The sequence below is a fragment of the Pleuronectes platessa genome, chromosome 11 (assembly GCF_947347685.1).
Source record: "Pleuronectes platessa chromosome 11, fPlePla1.1, whole genome shotgun sequence".
NCBI classification, from domain to species: Eukaryota; Metazoa; Chordata; class Actinopteri; order Pleuronectiformes; family Pleuronectidae; genus Pleuronectes; species Pleuronectes platessa.
The window spans coordinates 13,816,030-13,837,544 of NC_070636.1; the positions used below are offsets into that span (position 1 = coordinate 13,816,030).

General features: G+C 42.4%; 1 protein-coding gene across 1 annotated transcript in view; it reads left to right on the forward strand.

Annotated features, from left to right (window-relative positions):
• Window positions 1–21,515, forward strand: part of dlgap2a (discs, large (Drosophila) homolog-associated protein 2a) — a 132,140-nt gene that overhangs the window by 26,973 nt on the left and 83,652 nt on the right. Inside the window, exon 2 of the mRNA XM_053435166.1 lies at window positions 16,473–16,505. The gene's annotated coding sequence lies outside the window, so the exon portion shown is untranslated. The remainder of the gene's footprint in view (window positions 1–16,472; window positions 16,506–21,515) is intronic.

The following is a 21,515-nucleotide window of genomic DNA, read 5'->3' on the forward strand; positions in this document are numbered from 1 at the left end:
GGACCTAACCACCACTTAGTCATGGGTGTTTAAAGAAAGCTCTGATGGACTCCTGCTGTCCTGTTAGTTAGAGCCTGTTTACCGAGATGCTCTGAATAGAAGGTAAGGGCTAATAGGGCTATAAACTGGACTGGACTGTCCCTATATTCAAATGCACTGAATACATGTATTTATACGCGGCGGGGCATGTCCGCCACATGCATCTACAGAAGCGCATGACTCACCATATGACTCCACATAGCAGCGTGTAAATCTGCCTAAATACGTGGGTGGACACATGCTAATGTAGGTTAGTGAACTGTATGCGTTTGAGGCTGAGTGGGAACTTACTGCTGATGTTATCATGTTGGTGTGGGTCTTCTGGGAATCAACGCCTGTCTGCTAACCACAGGGCCCACTTATCAATGCTGAGAGAACGTCTGTGGGAGCGGTGGGATTTTTTTTTATAGTACCGACGCCATTCCCACATTCATCACGCACCTGCCGCTTCTCCGCATGAGCTCGTGCTTTGTGCAAATCAAGGAGATTAAACCTTAATAAGGCCACGTGCATAAGAGAGTGATTTTATCTGTGCGGTTCTTGCGGCCTTAGAATGACATAACATGCTGTGATGAATAGCAAGGGGCTCTGATGTCATAGCGACATAAAAGAGGACATCGATGTAGTATTAATCAAATTTGCAAATAAACTCCTACTTCAACCCTATGACTCACAAGCATGTTTATCCAGGAGGACCAGGCCAGCATGTCATATTTATTTTTCTGTCGGGGTATAAACCCTTCCTCATGCCTCAACCCCCGACTTCAAGCGGCATCATCATCATTTTCAGATGCGGCGAGGGTAGAGCGTGAAGAGTGTTAGCATCCCCGCTCCACGGGGGCGTCTTGCGATCTGGAATGGAAGTGGGCCACATTAAATCAGTCCTGGTGGAGACGGCGGATAAGCTTTACGCATCTGCTCTAAGTAAAGAGAGTGTGAGGGAAAACACTTTGCACGCAGTGAGGAGACTCCACTGTCACCTTGCTCGCCTCCTCCTCCTCTCCTATCGCTATGGCAACGGATGTCTTCAATATAGGGTGCGAGTGTGTCACATAGCTTTTTTTGTGTATGTGCATGATAAAGGTCTGTGTGAAAGAGTTTGCGAGTCTGTCGGGATGATTGGCTTTGCCGGCTGGGTTCTGTCAGCTGCTTTTTGTCTTTTCAATTCTTCTTGTTTTCCTTCTCTCCGTTTCTCCGTTTCTCTGCGTCACATTCTGTCGCACATATGGGCTCCCCCTTGTTTATTTTCCTCTCTTCTCACGTGTCCTTCCTGATTTCTGAGGCTGTTCGCTCCTGTCTCGTCTTGTCATTCTGCAACTGCAGTCGCTCTTCTTGCACCTATAACATACGACGCTGCAGAGCAAAATAGAAACCATCTGTATTGCGGTTGCTAGGCTACAGAGGGACATGGAGGATCCCTGAAGATTTCCTCTGTTACGGATTGCCACAATGTTTGGCCTTCAGCATTGAGAAGCTTTTGAAGCCATTGCATTGTTGTACATAGTTGGAAAGAAAGAAAAAAACACCTCTGCTACATGCTGCACTGCAGTGGCCTGGTATTCCCCCAGTATACGCCTCTCTCTTCTGATTTTGAGGCGGATGCAGATGAACAGGGCCAAGCCCCGTGTCAGCTTTCTTGTAGCCCCTTGGGTTTCGCACTGTAAGCATTTGCCCCTGTAAGCCACCCCTGCAGAATCTAATGGTTATATCCTGTGGAGAGCAGTAGTTACATTGTATTCCCATCAAGCTGCCATGACACAAATTCAAGCAGCAGAGAAGGCGAGGGACTGAAGAAGGGATGTGGTTACAAGCGCTGAGAGGATAACAGTTCAGTGGTGCTAAAATCAGCGTCCAGGGGGAAACCCAGCGTGATAGTGTTTACTTTCGATCAGCAGGCGTCAGAGCGCGGAGACACATCCTTTTTCATCCAATATCGTCAAAGTAAATATCTCTCTCTGTGGACCATCAAGCGTTATGTGAGGCTTCTTGATTCCAGCCTCTCATGCTTCCTTATTTCCTCGTCCTTATCTGCCGCAGGTCATTTATTGATTTGGATCTTGTGCACCAGTGTATATGTTGTCTGTGTCGCGGCTGATTAAGGTCACAAGACTGAAATGTCATGCTGTTGTGCTGTGAATTCATTAATTGTTTAGCGCCTTGGCTCTTCTTTCAAATAATTATTTTAGCAAAATGTCCTGCGGGAGTTCAAAGCTGCTAAGATCGATATTTTGTGTGTGTAGGAGGGTCGGCTGTAACAATGGGAATAATCTTCCAACTGCAATGCACTTCCATAAATTCTTTTGTAACTTTTATGCTAGCTCCGGCATTTTTTTTACATTTTCACCCAAGTTTCCCAGGAAATAATTCATGACTGAATGAAAATAAACCTGGCACATTAAGAGGACTGAGAACTATGACTGAGTGCAATTAAGAGGAGTTTGATAGAATTTAAGTGGACTGTTAGGCCTTTGGTGATGGTATGCACTCTACTGAGGGTCATTCTGCTTTTAAAAGGTATTAATATAACAGTGCTTTGTTCACAGCTTGCTGCACTAACACAAAGTGCACATAATGTAGGTTTAAGATATTTTCATGTAGCAGGGCTCGAGTTATGTTTGAAATACAAATTGATATTAATTATTAACAACCAGGACCAAACTGGAATAGTGTTTGAGCTGTTTAAGAAAGAAAGAACAAAATTCCGTTGAAATGACATCATCAGTTTCATAAGGCAAATACAAGAAGGCTTTTTAATTAGTTTAAAATCTAGAATAACACCTAGTCAGTCTGCAGGTGGCAGCATTTGGTTTGGATTCAAATATCACTGAAGGCAAAGTCACCCTGGCTATTCCCCCATGATGCATTTACTAGTTAACAAAGAGACAGAAGGACCCCGCACACATCTAATATGGCCGCCCAGTGACATGGCCGACCAGGTGTTAGACACATTGTACGCTGCCTCTGGGCCTGCTTCATCTGCTTTCTCCTCACGGCCCATTAGGCCCATTCCAAGAGACGGAGAATGATGCAATACCCTAGACAGTACTCCTAAAGTACACACAAACGCACACATACAACAACAGGAGCACTACTACATCTGTACCGTGCTCCAGTCCCAGGCAGGGGCAGTCTGCGCCAAAGGCAGCAGGTGTATGGCTGTTGAAATCTGCCCTGTGGTGATGCCGGATGCCAATCGTTCATCGTTACACAGGCATCCAATCACATGGAACAATGTTGTGACATTATGGTGACAGAGAGAGAGAGAGAGAGGGGGGAAGGTAGTTGAAGAGGGGAGTGGGGAAAGGAGGGTTACATCTGCATCCAACACATGGGGAGTTTGGCTGTTTGATGTTTGCTTTGATTTGATAGAACCGGTGGGATGCTGGGTTTGTGGATGAGTTGTTAATGCCAGGCTTCGGACACAGAGGCAGAGACAGAGGCTGAGGCAGAAGTAACGTCAAGTATAGTTTATTTGATATCCAATAACGCAGGTAGGAAGGAAGGAAGGAAGGAAGGAAGGAAGGAAGGAAGGAAGGAAGGAAGGAAGGAAGGAAGGAAGGAAGGAAGGAAGGAAGGAAGGAAGGAAGGAAGGAAGGAAGGAGCTGGTCCTGGGCAGGGAGACAGAGGAAGTCAGACAGGAGCGAACAGGACATTACAGAATCTTGAATCTTTCAGGATATTTTGGCTCCGACAACTAACCAAAACTTAGTCTATAGTCCGGCGCCGACTGAGAGCAGGAGTAGAGCTTTTAAAGGCAGCTGGTCAATCAAGGCCCCAACTCCAGCACACAAGGCCTTCATCTGTAATTAGTGATGTCACCTGCACACACACCAAGAGAGAAAGAGAGAAACGAGAGAAACTAGGAGGCAGATGATGCAGAGGGCATGACATGAGTGAACAGATGAGTGTGTATGTCTGTGTGTCTACCTGAAGGGATGACTCATAACTCATCTGCACACGTGGGAACCTCTGTAAGTTGTGTGTGAGAAAGAGGTAAATAAACGGAAATCAAAGGGCATCTTCACCTCGAATGTTTCCATTGTGCAAAAGTTTTCCAAAGTGAGTTGTGTTTCTGTCCAGAATGACAGGATATGTTGTCTTAAGAGAAATGCAGCACCGCACACACGTGCACATACACGCACCAGATGCAGCTGAGAGTGCTGTTAGCCAGAATAGTTTTCTTTAAATAGTGAGTAGTCAGGAGCTTGATTCTTCTGAAAATGCTCTGTCGCTCCTTCCCTCCCTCTCCCCGTCCATGCTCCCCTGTGTAAATCATGAGCATGGCAGCCGTGTAAATCTGGACAGGAGATAATGAGAGTTGATCCCCGCTCAGTCCAGTGGGCCACCGGCCATGCTCGGTGCCAGTGACATCATCCATAGGGAGATCAAGTAGACTGATGAGTGTGGTGACACTGTCCATTGCTTCTGAGTCAGACACACACTCACACCCTTTATGAAGTCTTTGTGTGTGTGTGTGTTCGTGTGCTCATGAGGTGCCGGAAGTTGCTTGTGTGATAGGATAGTACTGTGCTCTATTAGTGAGTCTACATGGTTGTATATTTTATTCAGTGCAATAATGAGGCTTTAATTGACACTAGACACTTAATATATAACAACATATTCCTTGCCTGGCTTGCTAAATGTTCACTTCGATGACATTATGATTCTTCTCGGCTTACTGTGTTCGATTCCCTGACATTTCACGTAGAAACACATCATAGTGAAAAATGTGTGTTTCGTCCATGCTGAGCTACGAGTGTAAAGATGCTAGACATTATAGCCCATCTGGTAGAACATCAGCATGTTTACATTGTCTCTATGAGCATGATAGCATTAGCATTTATCTCAAAGCCCCAGACTCTATATACAGATGGACGACATGACTGCTCCCCAAAAGGGAAGCCAAGGCGTCTTGATTGCCACCTGGTGGTTCTCTGCAGTGGATGAGACATGGATCAAACTGAAAAGTACAAGTTATTTGTATTTTCTGAGAAGTTTGGTTCTTATGAGTTATGTGATGTTTTAAAATTGTGATGAAACATCATGATTGACAGCTGAGTCTGATTCATCATTGGTTGATTGTGTGTAACGTGGGACCTTGTTATTGCAGCTCCATCAGGTGAGTCTCTGGCTCATAATGACATTGTTGACATGGCAGCGTTCGTATCCAAGATGGCTTCATTTCTGGGAAGTGGGAGGAAGTGGAGCCATCGTCCATCTTTACAAACATTCTATGGTACATCCTCATGCAGCCACTAGCATGGCTGATGAGTGCCGGTCTCGTTGATCATTTTGTTCAGTAAAATTATGAGACACTGGTGATACACGGCTCAAATATGTTCTTCAAAAAATCCATCCATCTCCATTGGAGCCAACTTGTCTGGCCTCAGGCTAAAAATCATTCCGCAAATTCTGTCTGTGCAGCGAACTGAGTTTCCAATTCAAGCCAATTTACGAACTTCAATCAAGCCTCATTTGCTTGATGCAAATAGGGGAATTCTCATTGTCTTTTTACATAATTGAAAACTACTGAAACAAGGAAAACTCCCTGAGAAACCAATCATTGTTTTCAGTGATTTCAAGAGGAGAAAAAAAATCATGCCTTCAGAGAATCCCCATGCACACACACGTGTACAAATATACTCACACGCATACACTTTTGTGTGTCTGTGTTTTCCTTCCCCCCTCTTCTCCCACTTTGTCCTGTCTGTGTCTTGTTTGCTTTGTATCTACGAAACTAAAACGTCGAGGTGAATAAGAATAACAGACAGTAGCCCCAGTACCATTGTCACCGACCTTGCTGATTACTTTAATGCCTGACAGAATATTTTCCTGCTTCTTCACCACTGTTGTCAAGCACAATGCCATGCACATGTTGCAGGCAGTGAGCTGCAACAGAGGGCGACAACCATAACATTTATTGATTCGTAACAGTGACAGTTATGAAACGTCAAACCCAGATTTTTCTTGTGCGTTTCATTACATCTGTAGTTGAGTCTTAAATGATGTGCCTATGAAAGTGGGATAAATGAGGAGGAAAAGGCTTTACACGAATGGTCGGTTGTTAATATAGATCACATAAATAAAAAGTGATGATCTGCAGGTTTGGCACCGGTGCAGCTTTATTCCAGTCGAGTCATGAGGTTGACTTTCTTGGATATTTACTCACTGGAGACTATTGAGGAGCATATGCATTCTGATTTACTGAATGAACCTTATTGGTTTGTATCAACAACAATATTTCTCCTGGACATTTTTTATAAGGCTGTATCTCCCACTGTTTATTTTATCTTCAAGGAAATGCACATACTTCCCCCTCCTCCCACTATGAGTGATCTTGAAAAAACTGCTTTATCTCCCTCTGCTTCTCCATGTTTCATGTCATAAAGAGACATAATACTTGATTTACCTACAGGTAGTGCGATATGCAGGGAGAGATCAGGGTAGATGTCTGACACCATGAGACTGATATTGAAATGTTTCACGTACCGCAGATTTTAGTGGGATATATGTAATGGGAATTAAATGCAGCACAAGATGACTGACTCCCAGGTGTCAAGACTTCATTATAACATAAAAAAGTGTATTCAGTAATTCATTTTGTAAGCGTGCATGTGCGCTTTGAGGAACTCTTTGATTTTACGTTAGCTGTTTTATAAAAACAGCTAATGTGGCCCAAATATCCCTAAACAAATGTGGATCTGTCTTGGAAAACATGTGGTGCTCTCAGTAAATTGTAATCTGGATTTGAACCTAAAGTGTCCCATGTGGTAATTGGTGACTATAGCCTTAGTATTACCAAACAAGTTCAGGCCACCTTTGGCTTCTTTGGTTGACATGCTGCATTGCCGAAGCTTACTTGTGGTTCAGATCCAACAAGCGGAGCGGAACCCCCAAGTGGCATCATTCCACAGGATATTTGGGCCATATTACAGTGTGGTACTGTGACAGTGTAGGCCAAATCTGGGCCAAAACAATCTTGCTATGTGGGATGGTTGTTGGGATCCCCCGAGTAAAGTTGTGAAAGGCTGTTGCTACCTGTAAATTGGGGATCCACCTTGCAATTGTTTCATTGGGGTGACATGAGTTGGGGTGTGTTTGAGTATTGAGCTGTTTGGAGGAGAATGTAGGACAGCAATGTAGGTGGCAGAACGTAAGTGCCTTAGACCACCTTCTCATCCGTCTTCTCTGGCCAAAATACTGTATGTTCAATACCATCCCATTGTTTTGTGAACTGCAAATTTGGATTCCTCAAGTATGACATTTTCGCCAGCGCCGTCTTGAACCATATTTGAAGGAGCAACCTGTGACCTGCACCCATATTGGATGGTAGGTCCCGTCAATCAATCTCAAAGCCCGAATGAATACTGTAATTTAGCGTCTATTTTACTCTTAGTGGGATCATAATTTACAGAATAAATATCATGCTGTGCTGAAGAAGACTTTAAACTAGCAGATGAGACCATGAAGTCTTTCAGAATATGTTAAGCGATATTGATTGATGATATCAGGTCGGAATTGGGTCATTTTCTCATAGACTGCTATAGAAAGTCTTATTTTTGCAACCAAATGCTGGTGATTTAAGTGAGCAGAGGTTTCAGGTACTTCCACATTGGCTTTACTTTCTAGACCATTTAATATAGAATCTATGGTTAGTTCTGATTTGCGTAAGGATTAAAAAAGAGAAAATGATGATGAGTGAACGTGTTGATGGGAGGATGGAGTGAGCAAGAAGGGCTTGCAGATGTTGGGGAAGGAGAAGTGACGGACATGTCACTGATGGTGACACCCGATCATCCATCAACAGGTGTCTCTGTGGTCATCTACGGGGCCATGAGCTACTGATATATACTCCAGTAAGACAGAGGGCTTCAGGGGTGTGGAAGAGGCCATCAATATTCTCTCTTTCTCTTTGTCTGCTTCTGTCCCTTTCTGTTTGACCCTCCATCGGTTTGCATCCTCCCACCTTTCTTGTCCTTCTCTTTTCCACACATCCACCTCTCTTCTGCAATCCTCACTTCAACACAGTTCAGATGCATTCAATCACTCAAACACAGTTTCAAACATATACGTCAGTCCTCTGTTATATTTATATCTCCCTCTTCCTTTCAGCCCCATTCACCTACCAGGAGGTGAAAGAAACATCCCATAAATCTTGCCCAGGGCCCTTTGGGGGGTTGATGGAAAAACGATGAGATGTTTTACCTCCTCCTCTTTAAAAACTCCCTCATCCATTGCTACATCTCTCCATCCCTCCCCTCCTCAGTCTAGTTCTCACCTCCTCATGTCACAGTCAGGCTGTTAAATGAGTTGCTCAATGACGAAACATGAGAAACAAACTGCAAAACGAAACTTGTACCACCAACTACAGTGTGACCACAATATGTCTACTTTCAGTGTGTTACATTTCACAGTGTACATGCACACACACACACACACACACACACACACACACACACACACACACACTTATTTTTGGATAGAAACCATTGGCAGACATACATATATGAACATTGCGTATTATATTTCCATATGTATGTGCTGCATTTGCAGTTTCACAGCCATATATACTGCACTTAGGGCCTAGAGATAAAGTGCACAGTAGAAAGCACATACAAATGATTTAATTCACTGTATAGCTGCAATTTTCCAAAGCCACTAACACACTCAAAAAGAGCTGAATAAGATACTTTTGGAGATGCTCCTATACGAATAAAAACAAACCGACCCCAGTGGTTTTAGCCTCATAGTGAAGTAGTTAAAGATTATTAAGCTCCTTTCACAAAGTGCCTCCCCAACAAAAAATAGTTCAAGATAACACTGTTAGAGAGAAAACAAGGAGCATGAAGACATTAAAAAGAGATTACACACGTTAGGACTGCACAAGGTCAAACAAAGGACAGTTTAAATCAATTCGTTTTTATAAGTCAAAAGAGGTCAGAAGACTTTATGTCTGTAGGAGGAGCAATCTGCAGTGTCCACAACTTCAATTCAAGCAGGAGAGAAAGATGAACAAAATGTGTGGCTGTGCACAATGACAGAAGAAAGTGATGTGACATAAATGCGAGTCTAGTGTCATGCTCGGACCCCTCGTGATATCATCAAGGTTAAAAGTTGTGAGGCAATGCTTCGTATGGTTCTAGACATGTGATGGTTGATGGGATCAAGAGAAGACCACACAGGGATCGGGATATGGAGACTGCAATACGAAATTATGTGAAAACACGGGACTATCATTAAAAAAAAAAGATCGCTAGCATGCTAACGCTAACGCGGTCCCGATTTTTTGCTTTAATGTTGTTGTGGAAAAAGTAACCACAAAACATTGAAATGATATTAAACCAAGATATTGCAATCATTATCGTAAATTTGGTAATCCTTATTAATGGAGAATATGTTACATTTGTGGGTCTCTCTCTCAGCTTGCCGGTGATTTGCAAGGCATTCTGGGTACCTCTAGGGTCTGACAAATCTCAGTTTGGAGGTGTATAAAGACCTGCCCCTTAAGGCCGAATTATAGTCCTGCGACTGCAACCGCGGAAGGCCACGCAGTTGCATCGACGGACTCATTTTGGTTTATGCGTCTCTAACGCATTGCGCGTGTTGCAATGCAATCCACCGCCAGAACACTAGGCGGAGTAAGTCTTTTTTAAGACAAAACACACAAAGAAGAGACGTCTTCTTCTTCGTCGACTGTTTATTTACATCGCCACTCCGGCTCCTCATAGCCTATTTCTGGCGGACAAACCGGCCGGTCAGTGACGGGTTATACAAGTGGTCATACTGTCGGATCTCTTCTGCCAAGTGCTCTTCTATTTGGTCCATATTCGTTCTTCTAAATCTTCCGTGATTTCTGCCGGTATTATGGGGCATGAAACCGGAAACTAGACTCTGGACGGGATGTAGTAAGCAGACCAATCACAAGCCTTGCGGGCTGCCTGAGGCTCGCGTCGCTTTGTCGTATAGTTAGAAAAATTGGCGGACGCACACAAGCCGCCAGAGGGCACGAAAGGGGCGTGTTGCGTGTCTTGCGTGCATTCGTGCGTGCGTGCAACCCGAATATAATTCGGCCTTTAGCACTACCCATCCGTCCTAACAGGTATTGGGTCAGCTTACCCCTACACGTGAACGCATAAAACGAACGTGAAGGGCCAAGGAGTTCAATGGGATTGGGCCTTAGCTTCATAAGCGCAATCACATTTTGTTTTAGGTTGGACAAGAGCGTTTGAGAGATAATATGTGTAAAAGTCAGACGGCTCCATCTGTTATTTCACCGTGTTTGATTCATTTAATCAACTTTTATGTTATTTATTTATTTATGTTATGGGGCTCGTTTTGTTTACAGGTAGATTACTAACAAAAGTCAATAAAACATGATTGTGTGTTTTCGTAAAGGTTTGTTTACATATTGAAAGATTTAACTTTATAAAAATTGCTTGGAAGATCAGGATTCAAATTTGATAAAATGCTAAATAAATGAAAAATGATAACACATGACTTTAACACCCTTATCCTGTGCAATCTATGAGAAAAAATATCAACAAGGATGTTACGGTCAGAACCCGAGGAAGAGACTGCGCCTGGGGAAAACAATATTGACTAATGAAGTCACTATTCTGACAATATGTGTTGATGGAGCTTAGAAGAAACATTCAGCAGCTGTGTTGTGAATCTCTCATTGCATCTCAAGCATCATTGGCCTCACTACCACAAGTGTACACACACTCATACTCACACACACACACACACACACACGCAGGCACACACATACACACACAAACAGATTTCCTGAATAGAGAGGGGATGTATCTTGACATGTGATGGCTTTTCACTCGCCGCAGAGTGACAGTGTTTGTCTGTAACTGAAGGTCGTGCTTAGATCCCTGCACCCGCGTCACACCGAACCCCCCACTGCTGCCACGAGAGCTGACGAAAAGCTTTTTTGTGTTAGTTTCCTTTTTGGGGGGGTGGGAGTTTGTGTGCTATGTTCTGGTTGTACCTTGTTTGGGAGCTCACACAGCGGTAAAGCTGTTTGTAGTATTCTCACGACTTCGTCATCCACAAAACCCTGACGGCTGGCTTCCTTTCAAACACTCACTGTTTGATGTCAGACGCCTGCTGCCTCTTTTCTAGAAGGAAATATTTGTATTATTCCTGACAATAAGCTCTTCATTTTTGTACTGTGCCGAGGGGCCGACTCCTTCTCTGGCCCTGCAAAGTGATATTTGGGCTCCTCAGATTAGGCAGCTTTTTAATTGGTGTTTCTGATGCTTGTATTGTGCTTTAATTACTTTGCATCTATGTGCAGGATGGCTTTAGCTGAGGTTCGATTCAATGAACATCTTCTCCTCGGAAGACCTTTGCACTTTAACGATGACACAAATTAACAGCACAAATGAATGAATAATTTGAGGCAAATGTGGACGCCCCAGCATGAGGCATTTTAGCAAATAAATTATAAGGATAAAAAATATCTACATCAGGCGATAATGATTTGGCATTTCCTTTCTTAATAAAAAGACAAAAAACCTTGGGAAACTTCTGAGGAAGATTCTTTTTAAAAGAGTAAAAAAATATAAATTTGAAAAATATCTGCAGTAGTGTATACAAGGCTTAATTTAAGGAATCCCATTTGTTTGTAAGCAGTTTCAGTTTTGGGCATATGCTGGATTCATTATCTTTGACAGGAGTTGTCGGCTCAGGTTCAAGTTTTCTATATCACCTGCTTTTAAAGACAAAAATAACAAAACAAATAACTAAGAAAAATATATTTAGTAATATTGAGTAATACACTTAATATCAGTCTGGATGGAGGAGGAAGTGGTTCTTCCTACTACTAATACTGCTTCGAATCTGCAATGTCGTCAACAACATGCTCTCTGATTGGTTAGATGTGTACATGTCGAAAGCAAAACCTTGAAAACATTGACCTTGGTTTAAAAAAAAAATATATATATATATATCTCTCAGCGAAAGGGTATGATGTTAAATCTTATATTGCCTGAATATTGGTGTGAAAACTTTTAAAAAGGTGCATATCAGCCGCACACTACGAAAAAATGTAAGAAGACGATTTCCCAAACATCAAAATCTGTGCTTAATATAAACTTAAGAACTTAGCCATCCATAAATTCGGTCTCCACAAAGTCTTATTGCCGTTGTATGCATTTATATTCATACCCGAGCGTCTTCATGTGACAGAGCAGAGCAATTAGCCCCTGAAGAGGCAGGCAGGGTTTATACTGGCAGGCTGATGAGTTCTCCTCCAGCCCCGTGCTCAGCACAGCGTCTCCTCGGAGAAGTGCTAGATCAGCTCTGTGGGGAGGCTGCATACATACACAGGGGGCCCCGCTGAAGATGGATTGTGCTACTCAAAGGGAAGGTAAACTGAAACTGGTGACCGTCCACATAGAGGAGGCTGGAAGCCGAGGGGTTGCAGGAGTGTGCTTGTTCCTGTTGTGTACTTGAGTAGACTTGTGTGAGTCCGTTTTTCTTTGCACACGTGTGGTCAGGCATGTCAGTACACAATCACGTGACCTGTAACATAGATGTGCACTTCCCTATGAGGACGACTCTCATTGACCCTGTCCAAATACAAAGGCCTTGACTTGTTTGCTGCACAGTTCAGGCCCTTAATGAGCTGCTCCATGAAGTAACTCCCAAGTCGTTGATCAAAGTCAACAGCTCCCCTGAACAAATTTATCATGTTTCCATCTCACCTGGATTTATATATAACCATGTGTGTTTGATCTGAGCTGCAGCTTTCCGAACAATCTTAGCACGGGCTAATTAGCACCTGTACCTCTCGCACGTCGTATGATCGGGAGGAAGAGAGCGAGGGAGCGGGAGACGGAGAGTGGGGGTAAAGGAGAGATCAGTCAGCGGGGAAGATGTGATCGAGCCGCGCCGATATGGAAATGCAGGCTTTAATTATGGATGAATACATTATCAGATCAAGGCTGAGGATTTGTACTCTGTGTATGTTTGTGTTTGGAGATTGATATCAGGGGACTTCACAGGCCCCTGTGAGATTTTGCGTTAGTTTACTCACAACCAGCAAGAGGTCAGCGTTGAGTCGTGCTCCGCTTTTGAAGCAAGCTAACCGACTGTGGAATTTTAAAATAGACATTTGAACATCACTTATTTCTTTGCTCATGAAGTATGATTAAGACAGTGTTGATCAACTATTCAGTACTAGGCCTAAAGTAAATACATTTATACTGGTATTTTCCTTTCTCCCAGTCTCTTATTTTGCTGCTTCTCATTCTCTGTGAATCTGTCTTTTACTTTAATTTAAATGCAGATAGCTGTAACCTTGAACTGAATCACCTACACAAACTATCAATATGTTTTGCAAGGAGAAATTTCCGATTTAATGTTTGATTTGGCCCAGATATCCACTGTCTTCACCAGAAAACAGTCAAATACTCGTTATAATAGCCGTATAGCTGCAGGGATAGTTTAGTCAAAGTGTGAAATATGTCAACAGTTTTTAGTTTGACCATAATGGAGTACAGAAATTCATGAATAATTAATAAACAGAGATCTTGCCATTAAACTTAATACATCTCCATCATCATTATCATCATCATCCATTTCCAAACCCAGCAGACTAGGAAGATCATAAATATTAAACCTGATAAATATCAGTATGTTAGCATTGTCATGGTGAGCATGTTAATATGCTACTGTTAGCATTTAGCTCATATCACAGGGCCTCTGTCATGGCTGTAGACTCTTAGATTACGGACACAGATTATTTCATTGAAGGATTGAACATAATCCAGCGGTGCTTCCCTGAATGTCCATGATTGACTGACTCAATCAAAGTGTTTATCCATTGTCAGCGGCAAGGGGAAGGGGGGGTTTAAAGGCGGTTTTGCAAGTTTATAAAATTTATCACTACATTTACTGAGTTTGTACAACTTTTTTTACATTAAAGCACCTTGTGAGACGAAGATGGAGGCAGTGCAAATCATGTAGTGCAGAGATTCATGGTCCCCTGATGATAAATGACAATCTCGCTTTGAAAAGAACATCACTTGGATTATCATTAATTAAATTTCTGACTATAGATCCCTTTAACCTAAATCTTACACACTGGACCTTTAAGAGTTGTAGTGGGGGGGTGTAGGAGCTATTCCCAGCTGTTGAGGAACATTGTAACTCTTAGCGTCTTAGCATTGTCATTGTGAGACCGTAGCATGCTACTGTTTGCATTGAGCTGAAATCACAGGGCCACTGCACTGCCAGCCAGGTCGCTCGGGTGTGGTGAAACTCCACAGACCTCCCCTACCTGCCCAGGAAGAACCTTCGAGAACAGAGGTCCAAATAAACTTATACAATGCAATTACCTCCCGAAAGTGACAATAACAGCTGGATTATCTTAAATTGTTTTTAAACATGACCTGCGGGTAAAATTCCGATATTTGGCTACAGAATTTACCCGCAGTCTGCCCTAACAGCAGGCAGAACACAGCAGGGGGTTCTTTGCACAGACACATTCAAAATAGCATCATTCCGGCGAGAGGTGGCACAGCTGGGTGCAGCAGGCAGAGGCAGGAAGTGAGGTTTTAACTCTGCTGCGTAGATCACGTGATCATGTTTACGGCACCCCGACACCGTCATCTGCTCTTATCACCAAAAACTATCTTGACAACTTCGTCGGTGTCTTCTAAATGTGTGTCACCGCTTTTTCACTTTATCTTTTTGTTTTTGAAATGTTTGTGTCTGTCGCCTGTTAGAAGCGTCTTCAACCCCCCCCACTCGCTCACTCTCAATCCAGTAAGGGATCCCCTACTGTGTCAACAGATTGTTTTTATCCTGAATTTCTATGGACTTTATAGTAGGAGGTCAGTCTGCAGAAACTGCGGAGCCTCTCACTCTGACATTTGCATTCACACACGAACCTCCTCCAGAGAAAATACAGAGGAGTTCATGTCTGAAAGCAGCTTTAGTGGAATTACTTTCTTCTAACACTGTGTTGCTGTAACAACGTTCTCAATCTGTCTTTGTGAAGTGTGGTGTGAAGAAAGGTCTGACAGGAGAAAAAATAACCCTATGATTTGGTGTTTTGCTCTGCCAAATGCAGCCAGGGCGCAAAGGTAAGATCCGGCAGGCAGTTTTGTGACGGGAGAGTGTAAGGGCTGTGACACTTTACAGCCTCTGCAGACTGACAGCTACAACAAAGCTTTACAAGTGCTTTTTCACTCATCTGCTGGTCTGCAGAACTGCCCTCACTGCACTCTGCCCATAAGCAAGGTCACCTGGGGAGAAGGGAGCGGAGAAATGGCAGCAGTTTAGTGTTCTGAACATTTATTGATGTGTTTTATTGTATTTATATGCCCCATGACTTAAGGGGATTGAACCATCAAAAATGGCTGTCTCACTGTTTAAAAAAAATCTAAATAAGAAGTCCTAATTTCAAGGTGGCTGCTGATCTAATTAAGCCTCTAGTTAGCAGTGATGAGATAGAGAGCCTTGACATAAAAAAAAAAAGAGAAAAAACACAAGATGGTCTCTTAATGCTGCTGAAGCATCAGGGAGCAGAGACGAACTCTGACACAACGCAGCTGTTGTGAAGCCGTCTGCAGGAACCACGGCCTGAGGACATGGCGCTCGCTGTGTCTGTCTCTGCAAAGAACAAAACTAATTTAATAATTTTGTTTGTTCAAATTGTTCAGCTCTTATCCGAGGCGGCCTACACTCTGTGGGCTCCTGGGAAAGACTGATCCTACATTAATAGTAATGCCTATGTATTGATTTAGACTTTGAGGCTTGCAGTGCAGTTTGCTGTTGTGTTGGGCTAATAAACAAAATGAAAACTGCACCTTATCTTCCATGTTTACATTCAACCCTAAGATGCATGTGAAGCCTTGTGTATCTTTGAATAAAAGGACCATTCTTAATATGAATAATAGAAATGAGGGATAGCATGCAATCAAAAATGAACGCTTCTTTTTGCTTTAATTAGAATTTTGAGTCTAGGCCAGGTTTGTGACTACATAATTTTGTCCGCAGCCTCTTCCGCACGTGGCAGTGATGACTTGAAGCAATATGATGTCCCATTTTGTTGTTGTTTTCCGCCTGTTGACGCCTTTGTCTTCATCAGTTTATCTTTTTATGCAGCCACATGCGGCTGATGGTCACATTATGCATGGTGGCTGGGTTTCTATTATGTTGCACATGTTGCTCTACAAGAACATTAGGAGCCAAACAGGCCCATGTAGTTTATTTATTTTTATGTTTTTATTTGTTTTTGCCGATGACAGAGGGGTAGAGATGCTGATTCTTGAATAACTGTGAGCATTTTTGCATTCATACAAGAGCAGTGACGCCAATGTTTGTCCCTGCATATACACACACTCACAGAAACTTTTCCATATGTGTTGCCTCTATTAATCTGCTGTTGTCTCTCTTTGGTCCTTGTTTAGAATCACAGTGCACACTGTGTGGTGAACCAGAAGGTGAGTGGGCCTCGCCATTCCCCAAAAGCTTGTGTCATCGTCATCTCCCGGCTTGTTTCTTCGCTGTGTGGGGAGGGTGGGAGGTGGAGCGGGGGCGACACGTTGCTGCAGACACACTGTTCCTCAGTCTTCAGCTCAGTAGAGCAACGCCACAGGCCAGGTTTTATGATCCATGTAGAAAAAATCACTATAAAAATGTAAACTCCTCCTGGTTTTTGATTTAATTTATTGTAAAGTATTCAAAGAGCGGCCCGGCACATTTGGACCTACCGCAGGTGTAGAAGAGAGAAGGTCAACAGAGTGTTAGCACCAGGAGACGGCTCTTACTGCAGTGACTGATTGACAGTGTGAAGGCTGAGGGACGCTCTTCTCTTCTGCTTCTCATCTCATTAATTATTATTTGTGTGCACATGTTCATGAGTGTCTGTGCACTCATGAACATGTGTAATTATGGAATCATGGGTGCACAATGTGTTCCAGATGTATTTTAAGGCTGAAAGGTCTGGAGCCTACCACTACATTGTCAGTAATCTCACTACAAACCATTTCATTTGTCTCCTCATATTTCATTACTAAAACCAAACGTCATTCCTTTTGTGCAATAGTGCCTAAAAAGTGTTACCATAGAATGGTGTACCTTTAGGCACTCAATAAATTTGGTTATCAAAATAAAATATTTATATATATAAAGGTTTGCACAAAAACCATTTCCCAACATCCCTCTGCATGGGTAACAGTGTTTGGTTGGGCTGCCCACAATCCGACACTGCATCCCTGAATGCCCTTGATCGACCAACTCAATGAAAGAGTTTGTAATGAATTTAAAACCATTGGTTGATTGGCACAATGTTGAGATGTACCCCAACTGCTTGTTGCTCTTATAATATAGAAAGTGTCCATCGGTGGTTTTTATCTCCACCAAAGAGGTTGTATTTTGACCTCTGTCCATTTCTATGTTTTTTTGTATGTAAGCAAGATTACACAAAAACAGATTTACACCAAACTTGGTTATCAGATGCCGTATGTGTCAGGGAAGAAACCATTCAATTTTGGTGTGGATCCAGACGAGGAGGTGGATCCAGACCATTTGTATTTGTTTAAGTCTTGATGAAAAAGTCAGGTATATTCAGAAAACTGATATCAATTAGTATGTCAAATTTGATGCAGCTTGGTTGAATTAAAGTGGCCGTGGCAGAGGTACTTGCTCCACTAAGTGCTGTTCTAGTGTTGCATGTATAAACAGTCATGGTATTTAACTTACGTGTAAGATGATTTTGTAAATCTATGCTCTATGTTCAGTCCACATGCTTTCATAATGGGCTGCATTTTGTAACTTTATCATAATTGTTCTGTTGTCTGATGACAGAACTAAAAGAAAACCTGCAAATGAGAACAGCTTTGGAATGTTTGGCTGTATTTAAATATTCTAAATATGTGAACAGAGAAAAGGAAGGAAGCAAATTAGGTGCCGAAAGTGGCTGACACCTCACACTGCACAATGCAAATAGAACGCTGTGAAGTCATGAGCACGCTAATTGGACTATTCCAGTTCCCCATCAGTTTTTAACAGCATCCTTATTTTTGCAGATTGACCAATTTATGCACAGTGCAGCTATAAGATAAGCCAAGATAAGATAAAACCTTATTGATCCACCAACAGGGAAATGCACTTGTTGCATTTGCAGATAAGTCAGAAGTGAAAAAACAAAACAAGAAAATATATAATAAAAATAATAGCAATAAAAGATTCAATAAAAAGACTATGTACATGATATACAACTTTCACAATGGAAATATTGTTTAGTATTTTAATGTAAGTGATAGGTTTTGACGTCATCTTGTTTGAGGGGTAATCATTACTTGATGCAGCTGCTCAATATTACTCAAGCATTTCCTCTTTTCTAGTTGTAGTTTTATAGTTTCAGATGGAAGTCGCCCATTGCTCAAAATGTTACGGTACATAATAGACCAGAAATCCTGAATACAACAATAGATTTGTTTGCATTTTGCAGTGAGGAAGGTGAATCTAGAAAAGAAACCATAAACCAAGTCCAGTGACGGACTCGGTGACAGAATGATATTTCCCCCTGGACTTAACCTTGTCCAGGAATCAGACATGTGCCTCTGTGCCCAATAAGCATTATTCTGTGTCTCCAAAATCAATGGTGCTCTCTCTGCTTTGCTTGATTGGATTAAGACATAATCAAATTGAGCACGATAACTGTGTGCCTGTGACCTTCCTGCTGTGATGGACAGAGAGAGGAGGGAGGCCTGAGGGAAGGACATGGTGTGCGTGTGCATGTGTGCGTGCGTGTGCGTGCAATATTTTATGAGGCAAACATGTGTGGAGATGGGGTCTCCCGAGGCACCTCCATGCTGTTTCTTCATGTTGCACATGCGGGGCATCAGACGACAGGGAAACGCACAGTGTAAATGAAAACCTCCAAAGGGAGATCAGCCGTGGAGAGAAAGTGTTTGGTTGTGTGTGTTTGGTTGGTTGACTTAGAACAATTGTGTTAAAAAAGTCAGGTATCTGGAAGACTGAGATATTTCCATAAATCTGAATATTTAAAACTACCAACAAACATAAGCTGTGTTCCAGCTCCTAGAGCGATTCTTTATTGCCAGTCTTGTTAGATAAACAGTGTTGCATTTGAAAGAATATGGCTTTTCGCTAAACAAACAAGAAGCTTAACTTTGACACACTGTTTTGGTCTCCTCCAACAGATTTACTAGCTGCCTTTTCAGCAGCTAAATGCTTCTCTCTATTCACTAGCTTAATTCTCCTGTTTATTGCTGGGAAGGTATAGTGTACATATATTTTTCAAACTGGGCCAAAATTGTTAATAAAGATTAGTACTTTCCTAATTTACAAAAAAAGTGGGCTACTGTTATGTAATCGTTATCCACACCGGTGTATGATATCATCGCTGGTGTCTGAAGTAAATGAAACACACAGCACTTCTCCCTGTGTTTGCTCTGACTGTTGTTAGAGGAGAAACAAATGCATTTACAAGGCCAACCAAGGCCTCACTGCCTGCAGGTAATTACTGTCCTGCAGGAGAGAGAGACAGAGACAGACAGAGCGAGAGCATGTGAGGGTGAAAGTCTGAAGTGCAAATATGCGTTTTTGCACATCTCGTCTCTCTGTCTTTGTTCAGACTGCTGGGGGGGAAACATGTCCTGTTATGACATAAGACATTAAAAAAAATGAGTTGGCATCATACTGGGGAATAGATACGTCTAATGTTGGGAGGTGAAAATGGATTTCAGTTAAGTATTTTCCAGTTAGTGGTTGTTCTAAAGACCTGGTGTAGTTTTAGGGGTTGTGTTTATTTAAACTTAGCGTGTTTAATTAAAGCTTTTACTGAGTCATTTTTGGAGAGTAATTCGTCATGGACCCATATTCTCCTTCATGCTTTTCAATCACTTTCTTGCAATATGGAAAAGAATCTGAATGAGAACTTGAAATGATTAAGGTGCTGCTGAATAGTTCTTGCAGAATACTTGTGTTTGGATGATTCCATCTTTTACAACTCTCCATACAGAAAGGCCAAATTAATATTGTGCATGACAAAAGAAGAAAGAAATATTAACCAATTACCGCTTTTCCTTTGTGCCTCAAATTCACGAAGACAAGGCTCCAAATGCTGGAAAGAGAAATCCACCACACTCAGGAAGCACGGTGACATTTGTGTTAAGTGTCACACTTGAATGCAACACAAAGAGAAAATGGGAGGTGTGTGTCTGTAAACTATTACGGCTGCAGAGAGAGAAACCAGAGGTCTGGATAATAGCTATTACAGAACAAGGACAGAGAGGACACTTCCTTAGCCGGGGCGGCCTTAAATCTAAACATCATTGAAAAGACTGGGCTCACCTTGACTGGCACTCTGTGGCTTCAAAGCCCAAAACTGAAATTAGGAAGACTGATACCCAGGGAATACATAATACAGCTGATGAAAATTCTAATAAAGTGTAGTGAAGGTCTGACATATGGTTTCAGTGTCATTTTGCATTACTCATGCGGGACGTCAGAAGAATTCAGAGCTCTTTCTGTGTCTGAATAAGCGCCCTGTCCTTGGGCTGATGTCGGTTTACTTACAGATTGCAGGAGCGAATGTGAGAGGGAGCTTTTCGTCGTTAACCGAACCTTCACAGCAACCCTGAACTTCCCTGAGAGGCAGAAAAAGATAGAAAATGGCCGCGAGAGGGAAGGGGGTCGACAAAGGGGAAGTGTGAGCTGGATCAGGACAGAGAAGAGAGAGAAAGTAGGTGACAGGCTAAACTTGTCTTCTAGAAATCTTGTTTGTATACTATTCATTTGTGTAGCTATTTATGTTTTGATGCTAAATCTTGACTGCTGCTGAGGTTATGCTCACTAGGAGTGTGAACTGGGGAGATCTGTTTATACCAAGCATTGATTGCTTATAAAAAATGGCTGTAGACTGCGGGTCTGGAGAGTAAAACCAATTCAAAAGTACCAGGAACCTGTAATCTGTCAAATGACCAGCAGGGGGTGACTATTTGGTTTCAGATGAATTCAATCTCTAGTTTCAAGTCTCGTCAATACACCAAAATGCTAATATTCTACATTACGGCCCATTTTAGAGTCAAATAGATTCTAATGCACGGTCTGCGCTGGGGCATGGGTATCGTGTGATTGACAGCTAGTAGCGCCCAATGGGTGCAGTAGGCATGTTGGTGGGCGTGTTGGTGGGCAGGCAATGTCATCAAACTCTCATTCAGGCTCCAGCTTACCCTCCCCCATAAGTTGTTAACAATGGTTTCAAAACACCAAGATGGCGCTTGACAAAAAGGCCGAACCCAAGGCTTCAAAACGTAGCGCTGGGTTTGCACTTGCTACCAAATGTAGGACCTTGACACTGAAGATCAGGGTTCACATCCTTAGATCGACCATTCACTTAAATTCTTTACCAAGAACACAATTTTTCCTTCTACTTTACCAAGTGCTTTGAGTGCCTGCAACGCCATATCCACAAAAAGGCG